This window comes from Schistocerca gregaria, chromosome 8 (assembly GCF_023897955.1).
Source record: "Schistocerca gregaria isolate iqSchGreg1 chromosome 8, iqSchGreg1.2, whole genome shotgun sequence".
NCBI classification, from domain to species: Eukaryota; Metazoa; Arthropoda; class Insecta; order Orthoptera; family Acrididae; genus Schistocerca; species Schistocerca gregaria.
The window spans coordinates 33,622,969-33,650,840 of NC_064927.1; positions in this window are offsets into that span (position 1 = coordinate 33,622,969).

The window sequence follows — 27,872 nt, forward strand, 5'->3', positions numbered from 1 at the left end:
GATGTGTAGCCAAGCAGTAATTTGTCGCCATAGCTGCAAATATTAGCCGGTAATATGAAGTGTTGTCAGCTAAAGTCTGATGCTGCAGACGACCGTAAGAACGAAGTACCCAAGAGTACCGCTAGGCCGCGCCTCTTTAGCTCAGTGGTAGAGCACTGGTCTAATAAACCAGCGATCGTAAGTTCCATCCTCACAGGAGGAAGATGAATTTTGGAAATCAGTTGCGCGTCGTGGCCGTATAGCAAACAGTATCTGTGATGACGAACAATTAGCGACAGGCGTTTTTTTAAGAATTACTCTCAGATGCGAATAAGGCGAATGGCGCAGATAAAGCATTTGCCAAAGCGGTACAGCATAAGGTGGGACGAGGCAGTCTGAATTACATTTTATAGATGTATTTCCCACATATCTCAGAGCCTCTCGCGATATTCGTCGTCGTCGTCGTCGTCGTCGTCGTCGCCGCCGCCGCTTCTGCAGAAGTAGCAAATGGCAATCGTAGCAAATGCGGCGAGGGACGCCCTGCCTTCGATTCCGAATGCACAAAGTGTGTGGTCTTGTTTCTCAGTCTATATTTGGTCGGTCTCGTCAGAGGTTGAATGTAACGAATGGGTGGGAAAGAGCAAGGGGCAGCGGCTGTGTAGAACGAAAACACAAATCCTCAGGGGTGTGAGCGTTTCGAGATGAGTCGTATGCATGTAAATGTTGGTCGTCAGTGACCGTGTGGCCTAATGGATAAGGCGTCGGACTTCGGATCTGAAGATTACAGGTTCGAATGCTGTCACGCTTGTGTTTTTCCAGTTCTGAAAAAGAAACATAACGTTTTAATGTAGCAATTGAGCAGTACGAAACCGTCTGAATGTTGCTGTTGACCATTTTTTGCTTGGAGATGCTCTTGAGCTTGAAACACACACAACAAGACCGGTGTTAACTAGCGAAATGGTCGGCAGAGTGCCGACACAGCGAGTTTTGACTATCACTTGCACATCTAAAACAACGTCGGGAAGTAACTCGTTCGGCTTTTGAGTCAGATAAAGTATGTGTGTTAATTTTGACGCCACTAGCTCTGCATGTTGTCATGCAATTTCTTTACCTCTCAGAAATGATTATGACATAAAAGTGAAGTACGTGACGAGTGTGACGTTAGGAAAACATTAGGCATCATGGAGAGATTCTGTATGAGACCACCCAACCCAAACGAGTACTGTGTGACGTGCTACCCGGCAGGTATTCACCGAGGTAGCCGGCTAGCTCAGTCGGTAGAGTGTCAGACTCTTAATCCCAGGGTCGTGGGTTCGAGCCAGACGCTGGGCGAAACGGAATTTTGTTCCGCTGCAAGTGTAAATTACCGTTTTTCTGATTAACGAGATTTAATGGAAATAGCAACTTTAAACTTTGCCTACGTCTCTGTCAGTCGCAAGGAAACTGTATTTGAAGGTGAAGGTGATTTTGTAGACATGTGTGAAAGACATGTTCTGAAATGCAAGTGTTGTTGTTTGGAGAGCACATCGGTTACGTGTCAGATGTGTAGCCAAGCAGTAATTTGTCGCCATAGCTGCAAATATTAGCCGGTAATATGAAGTGTTGTCAGCTAAAGTCTGATGATGCAGACGACCGTAAGGACGAAGTACCCAAGAGTACCGCTAGGCCGCGCCTCTTTAGCTCAGTGGTAGAGCACTGGTCTAATAAACCAGCGATCGTAAGTTCCATCCTCACAGGAGGAAGATGAATTTTGGAAATCAGTTGCGCGTCGTGGCCGTATAGCAAACAGTATCTGTGATGACGAACAATTAGCGACAGGCGTTTTTTTAAGAATTACTCTCAGATGCGAATAAGGCGAATGGCGCAGATAAAGCATTTGCCAAAGCGGTACAGCATAAGGTGGGACGAGGCAGTCTGAATTACATTTTATAGATGTATTTCCCACATATCTCAGAGCCTCTCGCGATATTCGTCGTCGTCGTCGTCGTCGTCGTCGTCGCCGCCGCCGCTTCTGCAGAAGTAGCAAATGGCAATCGTAGCAAATGCGGCGAGGGACGCCCTGCCTTCGATTCCGAATGCACAAAGTGTGTGGTCTTGTTTCTCAGTCTATATTTGGTCGGTCTCGTCAGAGGTTGAATGTAACGAATGGGTGGGAAAGAGCAAGGGGCAGCGGCTGTGTAGAACGAAAACACAAATCCTCAGGGGTGTGAGCGTTTCGAGATGAGTCGTATGCATGTAAATGTTGGTCGTCAGTGACCGTGTGGCCTAATGGATAAGGCGTCGGACTTCGGATCTGAAGATTAGAGGTTCGAATGCTGTCACGCTTGTGTTTTTCCAGTTCTGAAAAAGAAACATAACGTTTTAATGTAGCAATTGAGCAGTACGATACCGTCTGAATGTTGCTGTTGACCATTTTTTGCTTGGAGATGCTCTTGAGCTTGAAACACACACAACAAGACCGGTGTTAACTAGCGAAATGGTCGGCAGAGTGCCGACACAGCGAGTTTTGACTATCACTTGCACATCTAAAACAACGTCGGGAAGTAACTCGTTCGGCTTTTGAGTCAGATAAAGTATGTGTGTTAATTTTGACGCCACTAGCTCTGCATGTTGTCATGCAATTTCTTTACCTCTCAGAAATGATTATGACATAAAAGTGAAGTACGTGACGAGTGTGACGTTAGGAAAACATTAGGCATCATGGAGAGATTCTGTATTAGACCACCCAACCCAAACGAGTACTGTGTGACGTGCTACCCGGCAGGTATTCACCGAGGTAGCCGGCTAGCTCTGTCGGTAGAGTGTCAGACTCTTAATCCCAGGGTCGTGGGTTCGAGCCAGACGCTGGGCGGAACGGAATTTTGTTCCGCTGCAAGTGTAAATTACCGTTTTTCTGATTAACGAGATTTAATGGAAATAGCAACTTTAAACTTTGCCTACGTCTCTGTCAGTCGCAAGGAAACTGTATTTGAAGGTGAAGGTGATTTTGTAGACATGTGTGAAAGACATGTTCTGAAATGCAAGTGTTGTTGTTTGGAGAGCACATCGGTTACGTGTCAGATGTGTAGCCAAGCAGTAATTTGTCGCCATAGCTGCAAATATTAGCCGGTAATATGAAGTGTTGTCAGCTAAAGTCTGATGATGCAGACGACCGTAAGGACGAAGTACCCAAGAGTACCGCTAGGCCGCGCCTCTTTAGCTCAGTGGTAGAGCACTGGTCTAATAAACCAGCGATCGTAAGTTCCATCCTCACAGGAGGAAGATGAATTTTGGAAATCAGTTGCGCGTCGTGGCCGTATAGCAAACAGTATCTGTGATGACGAACAATTAGCGACAGGCGTTTTTTTAAGAATTACTCTCAGATGCGAATAAGGCGAATGGCGCAGATAAAGCATTTGCCAAAGCGGTACAGCATAAGGTGGGACGAGGCAGTCTGAATTACATTTTATAGATGTATTTCCCACATATCTCAGAGCCTCTCGCGATATTCGTCGTCGTCGTCGTCGTCGTCGTCGTCGTCGCCGTCGTCGTCGCCGCCGCCGCTTCTGCAGAAGTAGCAAATGGCAATCGTAGCAAATGCGGCGAGGGACGCCCTGCCTTCGATTCCGAATGCACAAAGTGTGTGGTCTTGTTTCTCAGTCTATATTTGGTCGGTCTCGTCAGAGGTTGAATGTAACGAATGGGTGGGAAAGAGCAAGGGGCAGCGGCTGTGTAGAACGAAAACACAAATCCTCAGGGGTGTGAGCGTTTCGAGATGAGTCGTATGCATGTAAATGTTGGTCGTCAGTGACCGTGTGGCCTAATAGATAAGGCGTCGGACTTCGGATCTGAAGATTACTGGTTCGAATGCTGTCACGCTTGTGTTTTTCCAGTTCTGAAAAAGAAACATAACGTTTTAATGTAGCAATTGAGCAGTACGAAACCGTCTGAATGTTGCTGTTGACCATTTTTTGCTTGGAGATGCTCTTGAGCTTGAAACACACACAACAAGACCGGTGTTAACTAGCGAAATGGTCGGCAGAGTGCCGACACAGCGAGTTTTGACTATCACTTGCACATCTAAAACAACGTCGGGAAGTAACTCGTTCGGCTTTTGAGTCACATAAAGTATGTGTGTTAATTTTGACGCCACTAGCTCTGCATGTTGTCATGCAATTTCTTTACCTCTCAGAAATGATTATGACATAAAAGTGAAGTACGTGACGAGTGTGACGTTAGGAAAACATTAGGCATCATGGAGAGATTCTGTATGAGACCACCCAACCCAAACGAGTACTGTGTGACGTGCTACCCGGCAGGTATTCACCGAGGTAGCCGGCTAGCTCAGTCGGTAGAGTGTCAGACTCTTAATCCCAGGGTCGTGGGTTCGAGCCAGACGCTGGGCGGAACGGAATTTTGTTCCGCTGCAAGTGTAAATTACCGTTTTTCTGATTAACGAGATTTAATGGAAATAGCAACTTTAAACTTTGCCTACGTCTCTGTCAGTCGCAAGGAAACTGTATTTGAAGGTGAAGGTGATTTTGTAGACATGTGTGAAAGACATGTTCTGAAATGCAAGTGTTGTTGTTTGGAGAGCACATCGGTTACGTGTCAGATGTGTAGCCAAGCAGTAATTTGTCGCCATAGCTGCAAATATTAGCCGGTAATATGAAGTGTTGTCAGCTAAAGTCTGATGATGCAGACGACCGTAAGGACGAAGTACCCAAGAGTACCGCTAGGCCGCGCCTCTTTAGCTCAGTGGTAGAGCACTGGTCTAATAAACCAGCGATCGTAAGTTCCATCCTCACAGGAGGAAGATGAATTTTGGAAATCAGTTGCGCGTCGTGGCCGTATAGCAAACAGTATCTGTGATGACGAACAATTAGCGACAGGCGTTTTTTTAAGAATTACTCTCAGATGCGAATAAGGCGAATGGCGCAGATAAAGCATTTGCCAAAGCGGTACAGCATAAGGTGGGACGAGGCAGTCTGAATTACATTTTATAGATGTATTTCCCACATATCTCAGAGCCTCTCGCGATATTCGTCGTCGTCGTCGTCGTCGTCGTCGTCGTCGTCGCCGTCGTCGTCGCCGCCGCCGCTTCTGCAGAAGTAGCAAATGGCAATCGTAGCAAATGCGGCGAGGGACGCCCTGCCTTCGATTCCGAATGCACAAAGTGTGTGGTCTTGTTTCTCAGTCTATATTTGGTCGGTCTCGTCAGAGGTTGAATGTAACGAATGGGTGGGAAAGAGCAAGGGGCAGCGGCTGTGTAGAACGAAAACACAAATCCTCAGGGGTGTGAGCGTTTCGAGATGAGTCGTATGCATGTAAATGTTGGTCGTCAGTGACCGTGTGGCCTAATAGATAAGGCGTCGGACTTCGGATCTGAAGATTACTGGTTCGAATGCTGTCACGCTTGTGTTTTTCCAGTTCTGAAAAAGAAACATAACGTTTTAATGTAGCAATTGAGCAGTACGAAACCGTCTGAATGTTGCTGTTGACCATTTTTTGCTTGGAGATGCTCTTGAGCTTGAAACACACACAACAAGACCGGTGTTAACTAGCGAAATGGTCGGCAGAGTGCCGACACAGCGAGTTTTGACTATCACTTGCACATCTAAAACAACGTCGGGAAGTAACTCGTTCGGCTTTTGAGTCACATAAAGTATGTGTGTTAATTTTGACGCCACTAGCTCTGCATGTTGTCATGCAATTTCTTTACCTCTCAGAAATGATTATGACATAAAAGTGAAGTACGTGACGAGTGTGACGTTAGGAAAACATTAGGCATCATGGAGAGATTCTGTATGAGACCACCCAACCCAAACGAGTACTGTGTGACATGCTACCCGGCAGGTATTCACCGAGGTAGCCGGCTAGCTCAGTCGGTAGAGTGTCAGACTCTTAATCCCAGGGTCGTGGGTTCGAGCCAGACGCTGGGCGGAACGGAATTTTGTTCCGCTGCAAGTGTAAATTACCGTTTTTCTGATTAACGAGATTTAATGGAAATAGCAACTTTAAACTTTGCCTACGTCTCTGTCAGTCGCAAGGAAACTGTATTTGAAGGTGAAGGTGATTTTGTAGACATGTGTGAAAGACATGTTCTGAAATGAAAGTGTTGTTGTTTGGAGAGCACATCGGTTACGTGTCAGATGTGTAGCCAAGCAGTAATTTGTCGCCATAGCTGCAAATATTAGCCGGTAATATGAAGTGTTGTCAGCTAAAGTCTGATGATGCAGACGACTGTAAGGACGAAGTACCCAAGAGTACCGCTAGGCCGCGCCTCTTTAGCTCAGTGGTAGAGCACTGGTCTAATAAACCAGCGATCGTAAGTTCCATCCTCACAGGAGGAAGATGAATTTTGGAAATCAGTTGCGCGTCGTGGCCGTATAGCAAACAGTATCTGTGATGACGAACAATTAGCGACAGGCGTTTTTTTAAGAATTACTCTCAGATGCGAATAAGGCGAATGGCGCAGATAAAGCATTTGCCAAAGCGGTACAGCATAAGGTGGGACGAGGCAGTCTGAATTACATTTTATAGATGTATTTCCCACATATCTCAGAGCCTCTCGCGATATTCGTCGTCGTCGTCGTCGTCGTCGTCGTCGTCGTCGTCGCCGCCGCCGCTTCTGCAGAAGTAGCAAATGGCAATCGTAGCAAATGCGGCGAGGGACGCCCTGCCTTCGATTCCGAATGCACAAAGTGTGTGGTCTTGTTTCTCAGTCTATATTTGGTCGGTCTCGTCAGAGGTTGAATGTAACGAATGGGTGGGAAAGAGCAAGGGGCAGCGGCTGTGTAGAACGAAAACACAAATCCTCAGGGGTGTGAGCGTTTCGAGATGAGTCGTATGCATGTAAATGTTGGTCGTCAGTGACCGTGTGGCCTAATAGATAAGGTGTCGGACTTCGGATCTGAAGATTACTGGTTCGAATGCTGTCACGCTTGTGTTTTTCCAGTTCTGAAAAAGAAACATAACGTTTTAATGTAGCAATTGAGCAGTACGAAACCGTCTGAATGTTGCTGTTGACCATTTTTTGCTTGGAGATGCTCTTGAGCTTGAAACACACACAACAAGACCGGTGTTAACTAGCGAAATGGTCGGCAGAGTGCCGACACAGCGAGTTTTGACTATCACTTGCACATCTAAAACAACGTCGGGAAGTAACTCGTTCGGCTTTTGAGTCACATAAAGTATGTGTGTTAATTTTGACGCCACTAGCTCTGCATGTTGTCATGCAATTTCTTTACCTCTCAGAAATGATTATGACATAAAAGTGAAGTACGTGACGAGTGTGACGTTAGGAAAACATTAGGCATCATGGAGAGATTCTGTATGGGACCACCCAACCCAAACGAGTACTGTGTGACGTGCTACCCGGCAGGTATTCACCGAGGTAGCCGGCTAGCTCAGTCGGTAGAGTGTCAGACTCTTAATCCCTGGGTCGTGGGTTCCAGCCAGACGCTGGGCGGAACGGAATTTTGTTCCGCTGCAAGTGTAAATTACCGTTTTTCTGATTAACGAGATTTAATGGAAATAGCAACTTTAAACTTTGCCTACGTCTCTGTCAGTCGCAAGGAAACTGTATTTGAAGGTGAAGGTGATTTTGTAGACATGTGTGAAAGACATGTTCTGAAATGAAAGTGTTGTTGTTTGGAGAGCACATCGGTTACGTGTCAGATGTGTAGCCAAGCAGTAATTTGTCGCCATAGCTGCAAATATTAGCCGGTAATATGAAGTGTTGTCAGCTAAAGTCTGATGATGCAGACGACCGTAAGGACGAAGTACCCAAGAGTACCGCTAGGCCGCGCCTCTTTAGCTCAGTGGTAGAGCACTGGTCTAATAAACCAGCGATCGTAAGTTCCATCCTCACAGGAGGAAGATGAAGTTTGGAAATCAGTTGCGCGTCGTGGCCGTATAGCAAACAGTATCTGTGATGACGAACAATTAGCGACAGGCGTTTTTTTAAGAATTACTCTCAGATGCGAATAAGGCGAATGGCGCAGATAAAGCATTTGCCAAAGCGGTACAGCATAAGGTGGGACGAGACAGTCTGAATTACATTTTATAGATGTATTTCCCACATATCTCAGAGCCTCTCGCGATATTCGTCGTCGTCGTCGTCGTCGTCGCCGCCGCCGCTTCTGCAGAAGTAGCAAATGGCAATCGTAGCAAATGCGGCGAGGGACGCCCTGCCTTCGATTCCGAATGCACAAGGTGTGTGGTCTTGTTTCTCAGTCTATATTTGGTCGGTCTCGTCAGAGGTTGAATGTAACGAATGGGTGGGAAAGAGGAAGTTGCAGCGGCTGTGTAGAACGAAAACACAAATCCTCAGGGGTGTGAGCGTTTCGAGATGAGTCGTATGCATGTAAGTGTTGGTCGTCAGTGACCGTGTGGCCTAATAGATAAGGCGTCGGACTTCGGATCTGAAGATTACTGGTTCGAATGCTGTCACGCTTGTGTTTTTCCAGTTCTGAAAAAGAAACATAACGTTTTAATGTAGCAATTGAGCAGTACGAAACCGTCTGAATGTTGCTGTTGACCATTTTTTGCTTGGAGATGCTCTTGAGCTTGAAACACACACAACAAGTCCGGTGTTAACTAGCGAAATGGTCGGCAGAGTGCCGACACAGCGAGTTTTGACTATCACTTGCACATCTAAAACAACGTCGGGAAGTAACTCGTTCGGCTTTTGAGTCACATAAAGTATGTGTGTTAATTTTGACGCCACTAGCTCTGCATGTTGTCATGCAATTTCTTTACCTCTCAGAAATGATTATGACATAAAAGTGAAGTACGTGACGAGTGTGACGTTAGGAAAACATTAGGCATCATGGAGAGATTCTGTTTGGGACCACCCAACCCAAACGAGTACTTTGTGACGTGCTACCCGGCAGGTATTCACCGAGGTAGCCGGCTAGCTCAGTCGGTAGAGTGTCAGACTCTTAATCCCTGGGTCGTGGGTTCCAGCCAGACGCTGGGCGGAACGGAATTTTGTTCCGCTGCAAGTGTAAATTACCGTTTTTCTGATTAACGAGATTTAATGGAAATAGCAACTTTAAACTTTGCCTACGTCTCTGTCAGTCGCAAGGAAACTGTATTTGAAGGTGAAGGTGATTTTGTAGACATGTGTGAAAGACATGTTCTGAAATGAAAGTGTTGTTGTTTGGAGAGCACATCGGTTACGTGTCAGATGTGTAGCCAAGCAGTAATTTGTCGCCATAGCTGCAAATATTAGCCGGTAATATGAAGTGTTGTCAGCTAAAGTCTGATGATGCAGACGACCGTAAGGACGAAGTACCCAAGAGTACCGCTAGGCCGCGCCTCTTTAGCTCAGTGGTAGAGCACTGGTCTAATAAACCAGCGATCGTAAGTTCCATCCTCACAGGAGGAAGATGAATTTTGGAAATCAGTTGCGCGTCGTGGCCGTATAGCAAACAGTATCTGTGATGACGAACAATTAGCGACAGGCGTTTTTTTAAGAATTACTCTCAGATGCGATTAAGGCGAATGGCGCAGATAAAGCATTTGCCAAAGCGGTACAGCATAAGGTGGGACGAGGCAGTCTGAATTACATTTTATAGATGTATTTCCCACATATCTCAGAGCCTCTCGCGATATTCGTCGTCGTCGTCGTCGTCGTCGCCGCCGCCGCTTCTGCAGAAGTAGCAAATGGCAATCGTAGCAAATGCGGCGAGGGACGCCCTGCCTTCGATTCCGAATGCACAAAGTGTGTGGTCTTGTTTCTCAGTCTATATTTGGTCGGTCTCGTCAGAGGTTGAATGTAACGAATGGGTGGGAAAGAGCAAGGGGCAGCGGCTGTGTAGAACGAAAACACAAATCCTCAGGGGTGTGAGCGTTTCGAGATGAGTCGTATGCATGTAAATGTTGGTCGTCAGTGACCGTGTGGCCTAATAGATAAGGCGTCGGACTTCGGATCTGAAGATTACTGGATCGAATGCTGTCACGCTTGTGTTTTTCCAGTTCTGAAAAAGAAACATAACGTTTTAATGTAGCAATTGAGCAGTACGAAACCGTCTGAATGTTGCTGTTGACCATTTTTTGCTTGGAGATGCTCTTCAGCTTGAAACACACACAACAAGACCGGTGTTAACTAGCGAAATGGTCGGCAGAGTGCCGACACAGCGAGTTTTGACTATCACTTGCACATCTAAAACAACGTCGGGAAGTAACTCGTTCGGCTTTTGAGTCACATAAAGTATGTGTGTTAATTTTGACGCCACTAGCTCTGCATGTTGTCATGCAATTTCTTTACCTCTCAGAAATGATTATGACATAAAAGTGAAGTACGTGACGAGTGTGACGTTAGGAAAACATTAGGCATCATGGAGAGATTCTGTATGGGACCACCCAACCCAAACGAGTACTGTGTGACGTGCTACCCGGCAGGTATTCACCGAGGTAGCCGGCTAGCTCAGTCGGTAGAGTGTCAGATTCTTAATCCCTGGGTCGTGGGTTCCAGCCAGACGCTGGGCGGATCGGAATTTTGTTCCGCTGCAAGTGTAAATTACCGTTTTTCTGATTAACGAGATTTAATGGAAATAGCAACTTTAAACTTTGCCTACGTCTCTGTCAGTCGCAAGGAAACTGTATTTGAAGGTGAAGGTGATTTTGTAGACATGTGTGAAAGACATGTTCTGAAATGCAAGTGTTGTTGTTTGGAGAGCACATCGGCTACGTGTCAGATGTGTAGCCAAGCAGTAATTTGTCGCCATAGCTGCAAATATTAGCCGGTAATATGAAGTGTTGTCAGCTAAAGTCTGATGATGCAGACGACCGTAAGGACGAAGTAACCAAGAGCACCGCTAGGCCGCGCCTCTTTAGCTCAGTGGTAGAGCACTGGTCTAATAAACCAGCGGTCGTAAGTTCCATCCTCACAGGAGAAAGACGAATTTTGGAAATCAGTTGCGCGTCGTGGCCGTATAGCAAACAGTATCTGTGATGACGAACAATTAGCGACAGGCGTTTTTTTAAGAATTACTCTCAGATGCGATTAATTCGAATGGCCCAGATAAAGCATTTGCCAAAGCGGTACAGCATAAGGTGGGACGAGGCAGTCTGAATTACATTTTATAGATGTATTTCCCACATATCTCAGAGCCTCTCGCGATATTCGTCGTCGTCGTCGTCGTCGTCGTCGCCGCCGCCGCTTCTGCAGAAGTAGCAAATGGCAATCGTAGCAAATGCGGCGAGGGACGCCCTGCCTTCGATTCCGAATGCACAAAGTGTGTGGTCTTGTTTCTCAGTCTATATTTGGTCGGTCTCGTCAGAGGTTGAATGTAACGAATGGGTGGGAAAGAGCAAGGGGCAGCGGCTGTGTAGAACGAAAACACAAATCCTCAGGGGGGTGAGCGTTTCGAGATGAGTCGTATGCATGTAAATGTTGGTCGTCAGTGACCGTGTGGCCTAATGGATAAGGCGTCGGACTTCGGATCTGAAGATTACAGGTTCGAATGCTGTCACGCTTGTGTTTTTCCAGTTCTGAAAAAGAAACATAACGTTTTAATGTAGCAATTGAGCAGTACGAAACCGTCTGAATGTTGCTGTTGACCATTTTTTGCTTGGAGATGCTCTTGAGCTTGAAACACACACAACAAGACCGGTGTTAACTAGCGAAATGGTCGGCAGAGTGCCGACACAGCGAGTTTTGACTATCACTTGCACATCTAAAACAACGTCGGGAAGTAACTCGTTCGGCTTTTGAGTCACATAAAGTATGTGTGTTAATTTTGACGCCACTAGCTCTGCATGTTGTCATGCAATTTCTTTACCTCTCAGAAATGATTATGACATAAAAGTGAAGTACGTGACGAGTGTGACGTTAGGAAAACATTAGGCATCATGGAGAGATTCTGTATGGGACCACCCAACCCAAACGAGTACTGTGTGACGTGCTACCCGGCAGGTATTCACCGAGGTAGCCGGCTAGCTCAGTCGGTAGAGTGTCAGATTCTTAATCGCTGGGCGGATAGGAATTTTGTTCCGCTGCAAGTGTAAATTACCGTTTTTCTGATTAACGAGATTTAATGGAAATAGCAACTTTAAACTTTGCCTACGTCTCTGTCAGTCGCAAGGAAACTGTATTTGAAGGTGAAGGTGATTTTGTAGACATGTGTGAAAGACATGTTCTGAAATGCAAGTGTTGTTGTTTGGAGAGCACATCGGCTACGTGTCAGATGTGTAGCCAAGCAGTAATTTGTCGCCATAGCTGCAAATATTAGCCGGTAATATGAAGTGTTGTCAGCTAAAGTCTGATGATGCAGACGACCGTAAGGACGAAGTACCCAAGAGTACCGCTAGGCCGCGCCTCTTTAGCTCAGTGGTAGAGCACTGGTCTAATAAACCAGCGGTCGTAAGTTCCATCCTCACAGGAGAAAGATGAATTTTGGAAATCAGTTGCGCGTCGTGGCCGTATACAAACAGTATCTGTGATGACGAACAATTAGCGACAGGCGTTTTTTTAAGAATTACTCTCAGATGCGATTAAGGCGAATGGCGCAGATAAAGCATTTGCCAAAGCGGTACAGCATAAGGTGGGACGAGGCAGTCTGAATTACATTTTATAGATGTATTTCCCACATATCTCAGAGCCTCTCGCGATATTCGTCGTCGTCGTCGTCGTCGTCGCCGCCGCCGCTTCTGCAGAAGTAGCAAATGGCAATCGTAGCAAATGCGGCGAGGGACGCCCTGCCTTCGATTCCGAATGCACAAAGTGTGTGGTCTTGTTTCTCAGTCTATATTTGGTCGGTCTCGTCAGAGGTTGAATGTAACGAATGGGTGGGAAAGAGCAAGGGGCAGCGGCTGTGTAGAACGAAAACACAAATCCTCAGGGGTGTGAGCGTTTCGAGATGAGTCGTATGCATGTAAATGTTGGTCGTCAGTGACCGTGTGGCCTAATAGATAAGGCGTCGGACTTCGGATCTGAAGATTACTGGATCGAATGCTCTCACGCTTGTGTTTTTCCAGTTCTGAAAAAGAAACATAACGTTTTAATGTAGCAATTGAGCAGTACGAAACCGTCTGAATGTTGCTGTTGACCATTTTTTGCTTGGAGATGCTCTTCAGCTTGAAACACACACAACAAGACCGGTGTTAACTAGCGAAATGGTCGGCAGAGTGCCGACACAGCGAGTTTTGACTATCACTTGCACATCTAAAACAACGTCGGGAAGTAACTCGTTCGGCTTTTGAGTCACATAAAGTATGTGTGTTAATTTTGACGCCACTAGCTCTGCATGTTGTCATGCAATTTCTTTACCTCTCAGAAATGATTATGACATAAAAGTGAAGTACGTGACGAGTGTGACGTTAGGAAAACATTAGGCATCATGGAGAGATTCTGTATGGGACCACCCAACCCAAACGAGTACTGTGTGACGTGCTACCCGGCAGGTATTCACCGAGGTAGCCGGCTAGCTCAGTCGGTAGAGTGTCAGACTCTTAATCCCTGGGTCGTGGGTTCCAGCCAGACGCTGGGCGGAACGGAATTTTGTTCCGCTGCAAGTGTAAATTACCGTTTTTCTGATTAACGAGATTTAATGGAAATAGCAACTTTAAACTTTGCCTACGTCTCTGTCAGTCGCAAGGAAACTGTATTTGAAGGTGAAGGTGATTTTGTAGACATGTGTGAAAGACATGTTCTGAAATGAAAGTGTTGTTGTTTGGAGAGCACATCGGTTACGTGTCAGATGTGTAGCCAAGCAGTAATTTGTCGCCATAGCTGCAAATATTAGCCGGTAATATGAAGTGTTGTCAGCTAAAGTCTGATGATGCAGACGACCGTAAGGACGAAGTACCCAAGAGTACCGATAGGACGCGCCTATTTAGCTCAGTGGTAGAGCACTGGTCTAATAAACCAGCGGTCGTAAGTTCCATCCTCACAGGAGGAAGATGAATTTTGGAAATCAGTTGCGCGTCGTGGCCGTATAGCAAACAGTATCTGTGATGACGAACAATTAGCGACAGGCGTTTTTTTAAGAATTACTCTCAGATGCGAATAAGGCGAATGGCGCAGATAAAGCATTTGCCAAAGCGGTACAGCATAAGGTGGGACGAGGCAGTCTGAATTACATTTTATAGATGTATTTCCCACATATCTCAGAGCCTCTCGCGATATTCGTCGTCGTCGTCGTCGTCGTCGTCGTCGCCGCCGCCGCTTCTGCAGAAGTAGCAAATGGCAATCGTAGCAAATGCGGCGAGGGACGCCCTGCCTTCGATTCCGAATGCACAAAGTGTGTGGTCTTGTTTCTCAGTCTATATTTGGTCGGTCTCGTCAGAGGTTGAATGTAACGAATGGGTGGGAAAGAGCAAGGGGCAGCGGCTGTGTAGAACGAAAACACAAATCCTCAGGGGTGTGAGCGTTTCGAGATGAGTCGTATGCATGTAAATGTTGGTCGTCAGTGACCGTGTGGCCTAATGGATAAGGCGTCGGACTTCGGATCTGAAGATTACTGGATCGAATGCTGTCACGCTTCTGTTTTTCCAGTTCTGAAAAAGAAACATAACGTTTTAATGTAGCAATTGAGCAGTACGAAACCGTCTGAATGTTGCTGTTGACCATTTTTTGCTTGGAGATGCTCTTGAGCTTGAAACACACACAACAAGACCGGTGTTAACTAGCGAAATGGTCGGCAGACTGCCGACACAGCGAGTTTTGACTATCACTTGCACATCTAAAACAACGTCGGGAAGTAACTCGTTCGGCTTTTGAGTCACGTAAAGTATGTGTGTTAATTTTGACGCCACTAGCTCTGCATGTTGTCATGCAATTTCTTTACCTCTCAGAAATGATTATGACATAAAAGTGAAGTACGTGACGAGTGTGACGTTAGGAAAACATTATGCATCATGGAGAGATTCTGTATGGGACCACCCAACCCAAACGAGTACTGTGCGACGTGCTACCCGGCAGGTATTCACCGAGGTAGCCGGCTAGCTCAGTCGGTAGAGTGTCAGATTCTTAATCCCTGGGTTGTGGGTTCCAGCCAGACGCTGGGCGGATCGGAATTTTGTTCCGCTGTAAGTGTAAATTACCGTTTTTCTGATTAACGAGATTTAATGGAAATAGCAACTTTAAACTTTGCCTACATCTCTGTCAGTCGCAAGGAAACTGTATTTGAAGGTGAAGGTGATTTTGTAGACATGTGTGAAAGACATGTTCTGAAATGCAAGTGTTGTTGTTTGGAGAGCACATCGGCTACGTGTCAGATGTGTAGCCAAGCAGTAATTTGTCGCCATAGCTGCAAATATTATCCGGTAATATGAAGTGTTGTCAGCTAAAGTCTGATGATGCAGACGACCGTAAGGACGAAGTACCCAAGAGTACCGATAGGCCGCGCCTCTTTAGCTCAGTGGTAGAGCACTGGTCTAATAAACCAGCGATCGTAAGTTCCATCCTCACAGGAGGAAGATGAATTTTGGAAATCAGTTGCGCGTCGTGGCCGTATAGCAAACAGTATCTGTGATGACGAACAATTAGCGACAGGCGTTTTTTTAAGAATTACTCTCAGATGCGAATAAGGCGAATGGCGCAGATAAAGCATTTGCCAAAGCGGTACAGCATAAGGTGGGACGAGGCAGTCTGAATTACATTTTATAGATGTATTTCCCACATATCTCAGAGCCTCTCGCGATATTCGTCGTCGTCGTCGTCGTCGTCGTCGTCGCCGCCGCCGCTTCTGCAGAAGTAGCAAATGGCAATCGTAGCAAATGCGGCGAGGGACGCCCTGCCTTCGATTCCGAATGCACAAAGTGTGTGGTCTTGTTTCTCAGTCTATATTTGGTCGGTCTCGTCAGAGGTTGTATGTAACGAATGGGTGGGAAAGAGCAAGGGGCAGCGGCTGTGTAGAACGAAAACACAAATCCTCAGGGGTGTGAGCGTTTCGAGATGAGTCGTATGCATGTAAATGTTGGTCGTCAGTGACCGTGTGGCCTAATGGATAAGGCGTCGGACTTCGGATCTGAAGCTTACTGGTTCGAATGCTGTCACGCTTGTGTTTTTCCAGTTCTGAAAAAGAAACATAACGTTTTAATGTAGCAATTGAGCAGTACGAAACCGTCTGAATGTTGCTGTTGACCATTTTTTGCTTGGAGATGCTCTTGAGCTTGAAACACACACAACAAGACCGGTGTTAACTAGCGAAATGGTCGGCAGAGTGCCGACACAGCGAGTTTTGACTATCACTTGCACATCTAAAACAACGTCGGGAAGTAACTCGTTCGGCTTTTGAGTCACATAAAGTATGTGTGTTAATTTTGACGCCACTAGCTCTGCATGTTGTCATGCAATTTCTTTACCTCTCAGAAATGATTATGACATAAAAGTGAAGTACGTGACGAGTGTGACGTTAGGAAAACATTAGGCATCATGGAGAGATTCTGTATGGGACCACCCAACCCAAACGAGTACTGTGTGACGTGCTACCCGGCAGGTATTCACCGAGGTAGCCGGCTAGCTCAGTCGGTAGAGTGTCAGATTCTTAATCCCTGGGTCGTGGGTTCCAGCCAGACGCTGGGCGGATCGGAATTTTGTTCCGCTGCAAGTGTAAATTACCGTTTTTCTGATTAACGAGATTTAATGGAAATAGCAACTTTAAACTTTGCCTACGTCTCTGTCAGTCGCAAGGAAACTGTATTTGAAGGTGAAGGTGATTTTGTAGACATGTGTGAAAGACATGTTCTGAAATGCAAGTGTTGTTGTTTGGAGAGCACATCGGCTACGTGTCAGATGTGTAGCCAAGCAGTAATTTGTCGCCATAGCTGCAAATATTAGCTGGTAATATGAAGTGTTGTCAGCTAAAGTCTGATGATGCAGACGACCGTAAGGACGAAGTACCCAAGAGTACCGCTAGGCCGCGCCTCTTTAGCTCAGTGGTAGAGCACTGGTCTAATAAACCAGCGGTCGTAAGTTCCATCCTCACAGGAGAAAGATGAATTTTGGAAATCAGTTGCGCGTCGTGGCCGTATAGCAAACAGTATCTGTGATGACGAACAATTAGCGACAGGCGTTTTTTTAAGAATTACTCTCAGATGCGATTAAGGCGAATGGCGCAGATAAAGCATTTGCCAAAGCGGTACAGTATAAGGTGGGACGAGGCAGTCTGAATTACATTTTATAGATGTATTTCCCACATATCTCAGAGCCTCTCGCGATATTCGTCGTCGTCGTTGTCGTCGTCGCCGCCGCCGCTTCTGCAGAAGTAGCAAATGGCAATCGTAGCAAATGCGGCGAGGGACGCCCTGCCTTCGATTCCGAATGCACAAAGTGTGTGGTCTTGTTTCTCAGTCTATATTTGGTCGGCCTCGTCAGAGGTTGAATGTAACGAATGGGTGGGAAAGAGCAAGGGGCAGCGGCTGTGTAGAACGAAAACACAAATCCTCAGGGGTGTGAGCGTTTCGAGATGAGTCGTATGCATGTAAATGTTGGTCGTCAGTGACCGTGTGGCCTAATGGATAAGGCGTCGGACTTCGGATCTGAAGATTACTGGTTCGAATGCTGTCACGATTGTGTTTTTCCAGTTCTGAAAAAGAAACATAACGTTTTAATGTAGCAATTGAGCAGTACGAAACCGTCTGAATGTTGCTGTTGACCATTTTTTGCTTGGAGATGCTCATGAGCTTGAAACACACACAACAAGACCGGTGTTAACTAGCGAAATGGTCGGCAGAGTGCCGACACAGCGAGTTTTGACTATCACTTGCACATCTAAAACAACGTCGGGAAGTAACTCGTTCGGCTTTTGAGTCACATAAAGTATGTGTGTTAATTTTGACGCCACTAGCTCTGCATGTTGTCATGCAATTTCTTTACCTCTCAGAAATGATTATGACATAAAAGTGAAGTACGTGACGAGTGTGACGTTAGGAAAACTTTAGGCATCATGGAGAGATTCTGTATGGGACCACCCAACCCAAACGAGTACTGTGTGACGTGCTACCCGGCAGATATTCACCGAGGTAGCCGGCTAGCTCAGTCGGTAGAGTGTCAGACTCTTAATCCCTGGGTCGTGGGTTCCAGCCAGACGCTGGGCGGAACGGAATTTTGTTCCGCTGCAAGTGTAAATTACCGTTTTTCTGATTAACGAGATTTAATGGAAATAGCAACTTTAAACTTTGCCTACGTCTCTGTCAGTCGCAAGGAAACTGTATTTGAAGGTGAAGGTGATTTTGTAGACATGTGTGAAAGACATGTTCTGAAATGCAAGTGTTGTTGTTTGGAGAGCACATCGGCTACGTGTCAGATGTGTAGCCAAGCAGTAATTTGTCGCCATAGCTGCAAATATTATCCGGTAATATGAAGTGTTGTCAGCTAAAGTCTGATGATGCAGACGACCGTAAGGACGAAGTACACAAGAGTACCGCTAGGCCGCGCCTCTTTAGCTCAGTGGTAGAGCACTGGTCTAATAAACAAGCGGTCGTAAGTTCCATCCTCACAGGAGGAAGATGAATTTTGGAAATCAGTTGCGCGTCGTGGCCGTATAGCAAACAGTATCTGTGATGACGAACAATTAGCGACAGGCGTTTTTTTAAGAATTACTCTCAGATGCGATTAAGGCGAATGGCGCAGATAAAGCATTTGCCAAAGCGGTACAGCATAAGGTGGGACGACGCAGTCTGAATTACATTTTATAGATGTATTTCCCACATATCTCAGAGCCTCTCGCGATATTCGTCGTCGTCGTCGTCGTCGTCGTCGCCGCCGCCGCTTCTGCAGAAGTAGCAAATGGCAATCGTAGCAAATGCGGCGAGGGACGCCCTGCCTTCGATTCCGAATGCACAAAGTGTGTGGTCTTGTTTCTCAGTCTATATTTGGTCGGTCTCGTCAGAGGTTGAATGTAACGAATGGGTGGGAAAGAGCAAGGGGCAGCGGCTGTGTAGAACGAAAACACAAATCCTCAGGGGTGTGAGCGTTTCGAGATGAGTCGTATGCATGTAAATGTTGGTCGTCAGTGACCGTGTGGCCTAATGGATAAGGCGTCGGACTTCGGATATGAAGATTACAGGTTCGAATGCTGTCACGCTTGTGTTTTTCCAGTTCTGAAAAAGAAACATAACGTTTTAATGTAGCAATTGAGCAGTACGAAACCGTCTGAATGTTGCTGTTGACCATTTTTTGCTTGGAGATGCTCTTGAGCTTGAAACACACAAAACAAGACCGGTGTTAACTAGCGAAATGGTCGGCAGAGTGCCGACACAGCGAGTTTTGACTATCACTTGCACATCTAAAACAACGTCGGGAAGTGACTCGTTCGGCTTTTGAGTCACATAAAGTATGTGTGTTAATTTTGACGCCACTAGCTCTGCATGTTGTCATGCAATTTCTTTACCTCTCAGAAATGATTATGACATAAAAGTGAAGTACGTGACGAGTGTGACGTTAGGAAAACATTAGGCATCATGGAGAGATTCTGTATGGGACCACCCAACCCAAACGAGTACTGTGTGACGTGCTACCCGGCAGGTATTCACCGAGGTAGCCGGCTAGCTCAGTCGGTAGAGTGTCAGACTCTTAATCCCTGGGTCGTGGGTTCCAGCCAGACGCTGGGCGGAACGGAATTTTGTTCCGCTGCAAGTGTAAATTACCGTTTTTCTGATTAACGAGATTTAATGGAAATAGCAACTTTAAACTTTGCCTACGTCTCTGTCAGTCGCAAGGAAACTGTATTTGAAGGTGAAGGTGATTTTGTAGATATGTGTGAAAGACATGTTCTGAAATGCAAGTGTTGTTGTTTGGAGAGCACATCGGTTACGTGTCAGATGTGTAGCCAAGCAGTAATTTGTCGCCATAGCTGCAAATATTAGCCGGTAATATGAAGTGTTGTCAGCTAAAGTCTGATGATGCAGACGACCGTAAGGACGAAGTACCCAAGAGTACCGCTAGGCCGCGCCTCTTTAGCTCAGTGGTAGAGCACTGGTCTAATAAACCAGCGGTCGTAAGTTCCATCCTCACAGGAGAAAGATGAATTTTGGAAATCAGTTGCGCGTCGTGGCCGTATAGCAAACAGTATCTGTGATGACGAACAATTAGCGACAGGCGTTTTTTTAAGAATTACTCTCAGATGCGATTAAGGCGAATGGCGCAGATAAAGCATTTGCCAAAGCGGTACAGCATAAGGTGGGACGAGGCAGTCTGAATTACATTTTATAGATGTAATTCCCACATATCTCAGAGCCTCTCGCGATATTCGTCGTCGTCGTCGTCGTCGCCGCCGCCGCTTCTGCAGAAGTAGCAAATGGCAATCGTAGCAAATGCGGCGAGGGACGCCCTGCCTTCGATTCCGAATGCACAAAGTGTGTGGTCTTGTTTCTCAGTCTATATTTGGTCGGTCTCGTCAGAGGTTGAATGTAACGAATGGGTGGGAAAGAGCAAGGGGCAGCGGCTGTGTAGAACGAAAACACAAATCCCCAGGGGTGTGAGCGTTTCGAGATGAGTCGTATGCATGTAAATGTTGGTCGTCAGTGACCGTGTGGCCTAATGGATAAGGCGTCGGACTTCGGATCTGAAGATTACAGGTTCGAATGCTGTCACGCTTGTGTTTTTCCAGTTCTGAAAAAGAAACATAACTTTTTAATGTAGCAATTGAGCAGTACGAAACCGTCTGAATGTTGCTGTTGACCATTTTTTGCTTGGAGATGCTCATGAGCTTGAAACACACACAACAAGACCGGTGTTAACTAGCGAAATGGTCGGCAGAGTGCCGACACAGCGAGTTTTGACTATCACTTGCACATCTAAAACAACGTCGGGAAGTAACTCGTTCGGCTTTTGAGTCACATAAAGTATGTGTGTTAATTTTGACGCCACTAGCTCTGCATGTTGTCATGCAATTTCTTTACCTCTCAGAAAAGATTATGACATAAAAGTGAAGTACGTGACGAGTGTGACGTTAGGAAAACATTAGGCATCATGGAGAGATTCTGTATGGGACCACCCAACCCAAACGAGTACTGTGTGACGTGCTACCCGGCAGATATTCACCGAGGTAGCCGGCTAGCTCAGTCGGTAGAGTGTCAGACTCTTAATGCCAGGGTCGTGGGTTCGAGCCGGACGCTGGGCGGAACGGAATTTTGTTCCGCTGCAAGTGTAAATTACCGTTAACGAGATTTAATGGAAATAGCAACTTTAAACTTTGCCTACGTCTCTGTCAGTCGCAAGGAAACTGTATTTGAAGGTGAAGGTGATTTTGTAGACATGTGTGAAAGACATGTTCTGAAATGCAAGTGTTGTTGTTAGGAGAGCACATCGGTTACGTGTCAGATGTGTAGCAAAGCAGTAGTTTGTCGCCATAGCTGCAAATATTAGCTGGTAATATGAAGTGTTGTCAGCTAAAGTCTGATGATGTAGACGACCGTAAGGACGAAGTACCCAAGAGTACCGCTAGGCCGCGCCTCTTTAGCTCAGTGGTAGAGCACTGGTCTAATAAACCAGGGGTCGTAAGTTCCATACTCACAGGAGAAAGATGAATTTTGGAAATCAGTTGTGCGTCGTGGCCGTATAGCAAACAGTATCTGTGATGACGAACAATTAGCGACAGGCGTTTTTTTAAGAATTACTCTCAGATGCGATTAAGGCGAATGGCGCAGATAAAGCATTTGCCAAAGCGGTACAGCATAAGGTGGGACGAGGCAGTCTGAATTACATTTTATAGATGTATTTCCCACATATCTCAGAGCCTCTCGCGATAGTCGTCGTCGTCGTCGTCGTCGTCGTCGTCGTCGCCGCCGCCGCTTCTGCAGAAGTAGCAAATGGCAATCGTAGCAAATGCGGCGAGGGACGCCCTGCCTTCGATTCCGAATGCACAAAGTGTGTGGTCTTGTTTCTCAGTCTATATTTGGTCGGTCTCGTCAGAGGTTGAATGTAACGAATGGGTGGGAAAGAGCAAGGGGCAGCGGCTGTGTAGAACGAAAACACAAATCCTCAGGGGTGTGAGCGTTTCGAGATGAGTCGTATGCATGTAAATGTTGGTCGTCAGTGACCGTGTGGCCTAATGGATAAGGCGTCGGACTTCGGATCTGAAGATTACAGATTCGAATGCTGTCACGCTTGTGTTTTTCCAGTTCTGAAAAAGAAACATAACGTTTTAATGTAGCAATTGAGCAGTACGAAACCGTCTGAATGTTGCTGTTGACCATTTTTTGCTTGGAGATGCTCTTGAGCTTGAAACACACACAACAAGACCGGTGTTAACTAGCGAAATGGTCGGCAGAGTGCCGACACAGCGAGTTTTGACTATCACTTGCACATCTAAAACAACGTCGGGAAGTAACTCGTTCGGCTTTTGAGTCACATAAAGTATGTGTGTTAATTTTGACGCCACTAGCTCTGCAAGGTGTCATGCAATTTCTTTACCTCTCAGAAATGATTATGACATAAAAGTGAAGTACGTGACGAGTGTGACGTTAGGAAAACATTAGGCATCATGGAGAGATTCTGTATGGGACCACCCAACCCAAACGAGTACTGTGTGACGTGCTACCCGGCAGGTATTCACCGAGGTAGCCGGCTAGCTCAGTCGGTAGAGTGTCAGACTCATAATGCCAGGGTCGTGGGTTCGAGCCGGACGCTGGGCGGACCGGAATTTTGTTCCGCTGCAAGTGTAAATTACCGTTAACGAGATTTAATGGAAATAGCAACTTTAAACTTTGCCTACGTCTCTGTCAGTCGCAAGGAAACTGTATTTGAAGGTGAAGGTGATTTTGTAGACATGTGTGAAAGACATGTTCTGAAATGCAAGTGTTGTTGTTTGGAGAGCACATCGGCTACGTGTCAGATGTGTAGCCAAGCAGTAATTTGTCGCCATAGCTGCAAATATTAGCCGGTAATATGAAGTGTTGTCAGCTAAAGTCTGATGATGCAGACGACCGTAAGGACGAAGTACCCAAGAGTACCGCTAGGCCGCGCCTCTTTAGCTCAGTGGTAGAGCACTGGTCTAATAAACCAGCGGTCGTAAGTTCCATCCTCACAGGAGAAAGATGAATTTTGGAAATCAGTTGCGCGTCGTGGCCGTATAGCAAACAGTATCTGTGATGACGAACAATTAGCGACAGGCGTTTTTTTAAGAATTACTCTCAGATGCGATTAAGGCGAATGGCGCAGATAAATCATTTGCCAAAGCGGTACAGCATAAGGTAGGACGAGGCAGTCTGAATTACATTTTATAGATGTATTTCCCACATATCTCAGAGCCTCTCGCGATATTCGTCGTCGTCGTCGTCGTCGTCGTCGTCGCCGCCGCCGCTTCTGCAGAAGTAGCAAATGGCAATCGTAGCAAATGCGGCGAGGGACGCCCTGCCTTCGATTCCGAATGCACAAAGTGTGTGGTCTTGTTTCTCAGTCTATATTTGGTCGGTCTCGTCAGAGGTTGAATGTAACGAATGGGTGGGAAAGAGCAAGGGGCAGCGGCTGTGTAGAACGAAAACACAAATCCTCAGGGGTGTGAGCGTTTCGAGATGAGTCGTATGCATGTAAATGTTGGTCGTCAGTGACCGTGTGGCCTAATGGATAAGGCGTCGGATTTCGGATCTGAAGATTAGAGGTTCGAATGCTGTCACGCTTGTGTTTTTCCAGTTCTGAAAAAGAAACATAACGTTTTAATGTAGCAATTGAGCAGTACGAAACCGTCTGAATGTTGCTGTTGACCATTTTTTGCTTGGAGATGCTCTTGAGCTTGAAACACACACAACAAGACCGGTGTTAACTAGCGAAATGGTCGGCAGAGTGCCGACACAGCGAGTTTTGACTATCACTTGCACATCTAAAACAACGTCGGGAAGTAACTCGTTCGGCTTTTGAGTCACATAAAGTATGTGTGTTAATTTTGACGCCACTAGCTCTGCAAGGTGTCATGCAATTTCTTTACCTCTCAGAAATGATTATGACATAAAAGTGAAGTACGTGACGAGTGTGACGTTAGGAAAACATTAGGCATCATGGAGAGATTCTGTATGGGACCACCCAACCCAAACGAGTACTGTGTGACGTGCTACCCGGCAGGTATTCACCGAGGTAGCCGGCTAGCTCAGTCGGTAGAGTGTCAGAATCTTAATGCCAGGGTCGTGGGTTCGAGCCGGACGCTGGGCGGAACGGAATTTTGTTCCGCTGCAAGTGTAAATTACCGTTAACGAGATTTAATGGAAATAGCAACTTTAAACTTTGCCTACGTCTCTGTCAGTCGCAAGGAAACTGTATTTGAAGGTGAAGGTGATTTTGTAGACATGTGTGAAAGACATGTTCTGAAATGCAAGTGTTGTTGTTAGGAGAGCACATCGGTTACGTGTCAGATGTGTAGCAAAGCAATAGTTTGTCGCCATAGCTGCAAATATTAGCTGGTAATATGAAGTGTTGTCAGCTAAAGTCTGATGATGTAGACGACCGTAAGGACGAAGTACCCAAGAGTACCGCTAGGCCGCGCCTCTTTAGCTCAGTGGTAGAGCACTGGTCTAATAAACCAGCGGTCGTAAGTTCCATCCTCACAGGAGAAAGATGAATTTTGGAAATCAGTTGCGCGTCGTGGCCGTATAGCAAACAGTATCTGTGATGACGAACAATTAGCGACAGGCGTTTTTTTAAGAATTACACTCAGATGCGAATAAGGCGAATGGCGCAGATAAAGCATTTGCCAAAGCGGTACAGCATAAGGTGGGACGAGGCAGTCTGAATTACATTTTATAGATGTATTTCCCACATATCTCAGAGCCTCTCGCGATATTCGTCGTCGTCGTCGTCGTCGTCGTCGTCGTCGTCGGCGCCGCCGCTTCTGCAGAAGTAGCAAATGGCAATCGTAGCAAATGCGGCGAGGGACGCCCTGCCTTCGATTCCGAATGCACAAAGTGTGTGGTCTTGTTTCTCAGTCTATATTTGGTCGGTCTCGTCAGAGGTTGAATGTAACGAATGGGTGGGAAAGAGCAAGGGGCAGCGGCTGTGTAGAACGAAAACACAAATCCTCAGGGGTGTGAGCGTTTCGAGATGAGTCGTATGCATGTAAATGTTGGTCGTCAGTGACCGTGTGGCCTAATGGATAAGGCGTCGGACTTCGGATCTGAAGATTACAGGTTCGAATGCTGTCACACTTGTGTTTTTCCAGTTCTGAAAAAGAAACATAACGTTTTAATGTAGCAATTGAGCAGTACGAAACCGTCTGAATGTTGCTGTTGACCATTTTTTGCTTGGAGATGCTCTTGAGCTTGAAACACACACAACAAGACCGGTGTTAACTAGCGAAATGGTCGGCAGAGTGCCGACACAGCGAGTTTTGACTATCACTTGCACATCTAAAACAACGTCGGAAAGTAACTCGTTCGGCTTTTGAGTCACATAAAGTATGTGTGTTAATTTTGACGCCACCAGCTCTGCATGGTGTCATGCAATTTCTTTACCTCTCAGAAATGATTATGACATAAAAGTGAAGTACGTGACGAGTGTGACGTTAGGAAAACATTAGGCATCATGGAGAGATTCTGTATGGGACCACCCAACCCAAACGAGTACTGTGTGACGTGCTACCCGGCTGGTATTCACCGAGGTAGCCGGCTAGCTCAGTCGGTAGAGTGTCAGACTCTTAATGCCAGGGTCGTGGGTTCGAGCCAGACGCTGGGCGGAACGGAATTTTGTTCCGCTGCAAGTGTAATTTACCGTTTTTCTGATTAACGAGATTTAATGGAAATAGCAACTTTAAACTTTGCCTACGTCTCTGTCAGTCGCAAGGAAACTGTATTTGAAGGTGAAGGTGATTTTGTAGACATGTGTGAAAGACATGTTCTGAAATGCAAGTGTTGTTGTTTGGAGAGCACATCGGTTACGTGTCAGATGTGTAGCCAAGCAGTAATTTGTCGCCATAGCTGCAAATATTAGCCGGTAATATGAAGTGTTGTCAGCTAAAGTCTGATGATGCAGACGACCGTAAGGACGAAGTACCCAAGAGTACCGCTAGGCCGCGCCTCTTTAGCTCAGTGGTAGAGCACTGGTCTAATAAACCAGCGGTCGTAAGTTCCATCCTCACAGGAGAAAGATGAATTTTGGAAATCAGTTGCGCGTCGTGGCCGTATACAAACAGTATCTGTGATGACGAACAATTAGCGACAGGCGTTTTTTTAAGAATTACTCTCAGATGCGATTAAGGCGAATGGCGCAGATAAAGCATTTGCCAAAGCGGTACAGCATAAGGTGGGACGAGGCAGTCTGAATTACATTTTATAGATGTATTTCCCACATATCTCAGAGCCTCTCGCGATATTCGTCGTCGTCGTCGTCGTCGTCGTCGTCGTCGCCGCCGCCGCTTCTGCAGAAGTAGCAAATGGCAATCGTAGCAAATGCGGCGAGGGACGCCCTGCCTTCGATTCCGAATGCACAAAGTGTGTGGTCTTGTTTCTCAGTCTATATTTGGTCGGTCTCGTCAGAGGTTGAATGTAACGAATGGGTGGGAAAGAGCAAGGGGCAGCGGCTGTGTAGAACGAAAACACAAATCCTCAGGGGTGTGAGCGTTTCGAGATGAGTCGTATGCATGTAAATGTTGGTCGTCAGTGACCGTGTGGCCTAATGGATAAGGCGTCGTACTTCGGATCTGAAGATTACAGGTTCGAATGCTGTCACGCTTGTGTTTTTCCAGTTCTGAAAAAGAAACATAACTTTTTAATGTAGCAATTGAGCAGTACGAAACCGTCTGAATGTTGCTGTTGACCATTTTTTGCTTGGAGATGCTCTTGAGCTTGAAACACACACAACAAGACCGGTGTTAACTAGCGAAATGGTCGGCAGAGTGCCGACACAGCGAGTTTTGACTATCACTTGCACATCTAAAGCAACGTCGGGAAGTAACTCGTTCGGCTTTTGAGTCACATAAAGTATGTGTGTTAATTTTGACGCCACTAGCTCTGCATGTTGTCATGCAATTTCTTTACCCTCCGCCACACACCGTCAGGTGGCTTGCGGAGTACGGATGTAGATGTAGATGTTGATGTACCTCTCAGAAATGATTATGACATAAAAGTGAAGTACGTGACGAGTGTGACGTTAGGATAACATTAGGCACCATGGAGAGATTCTGTATGGGACCACCCAACCCAAACGAGTACTGTGTGACGTGCTACCTGGCAGGTATTCACCGAGGTAGCCGGCTAGCTCAGTCGGTAGAGTGTCAGACTCTTAATCCCAGGGTTGTGGGTTCGAGCCAGACGCTGGGCGGAATGGAATTTTGTTCCGCTGCAAGTGTAAATTACCGTTTTTCTGATTAACGAGATTTAATGGAAATAGCAACTTTAAACTTTGCCTACGTCTCTGTCAGTCGCAAGGAAACTGTATTTGAAGGTGAAGGTGATTTTGTAGACATGTGTGAAAGACATGTTCTGAAATGCAAGTGTTGTTGTTTGGAGAGCACATCGGTTACGTGTCAGATGTGTAGCCAAGCAGTAATTTGTCGCCATAGCTGCAAATATTAGCCGGTAATATGAAGTGTTGTCAGCTAAAGTCTGATGATGCAGACGACCGTAAGGACGAAGTACCCAAGAGTACCGCTAGGCCGCGCCTCTTTAGCTCAGTGGTAGAGCACTGGTCTAATAAACCAGCGGTCGTAAGTTCCATCCTCACAGGAGAAAGATGAATTTTGGAAATCAGTTGCGCGTCGTGGCCGTATACAAACAGTATCTGTGATGACGAACAATTAGCGACAGGCGTTTTTTTAAGAATTACTCTCAGATGCGATTAAGGCGAATGGCGCAGATAAAGCATTTGCCAAAGCGGTACAGCATAAGGTGGGACGAGGCAGTCTGAATTACATTTTATAGATGTATTTCCCACATATCTCAGAGCCTCTCGCGATATTCGTCGTCGTCGTCGTCGTCGTCATCGTCGCCGCCGCCGCTTCTGCAGAAGTAGCAAATGGCAATCGTAGCAAATGCGG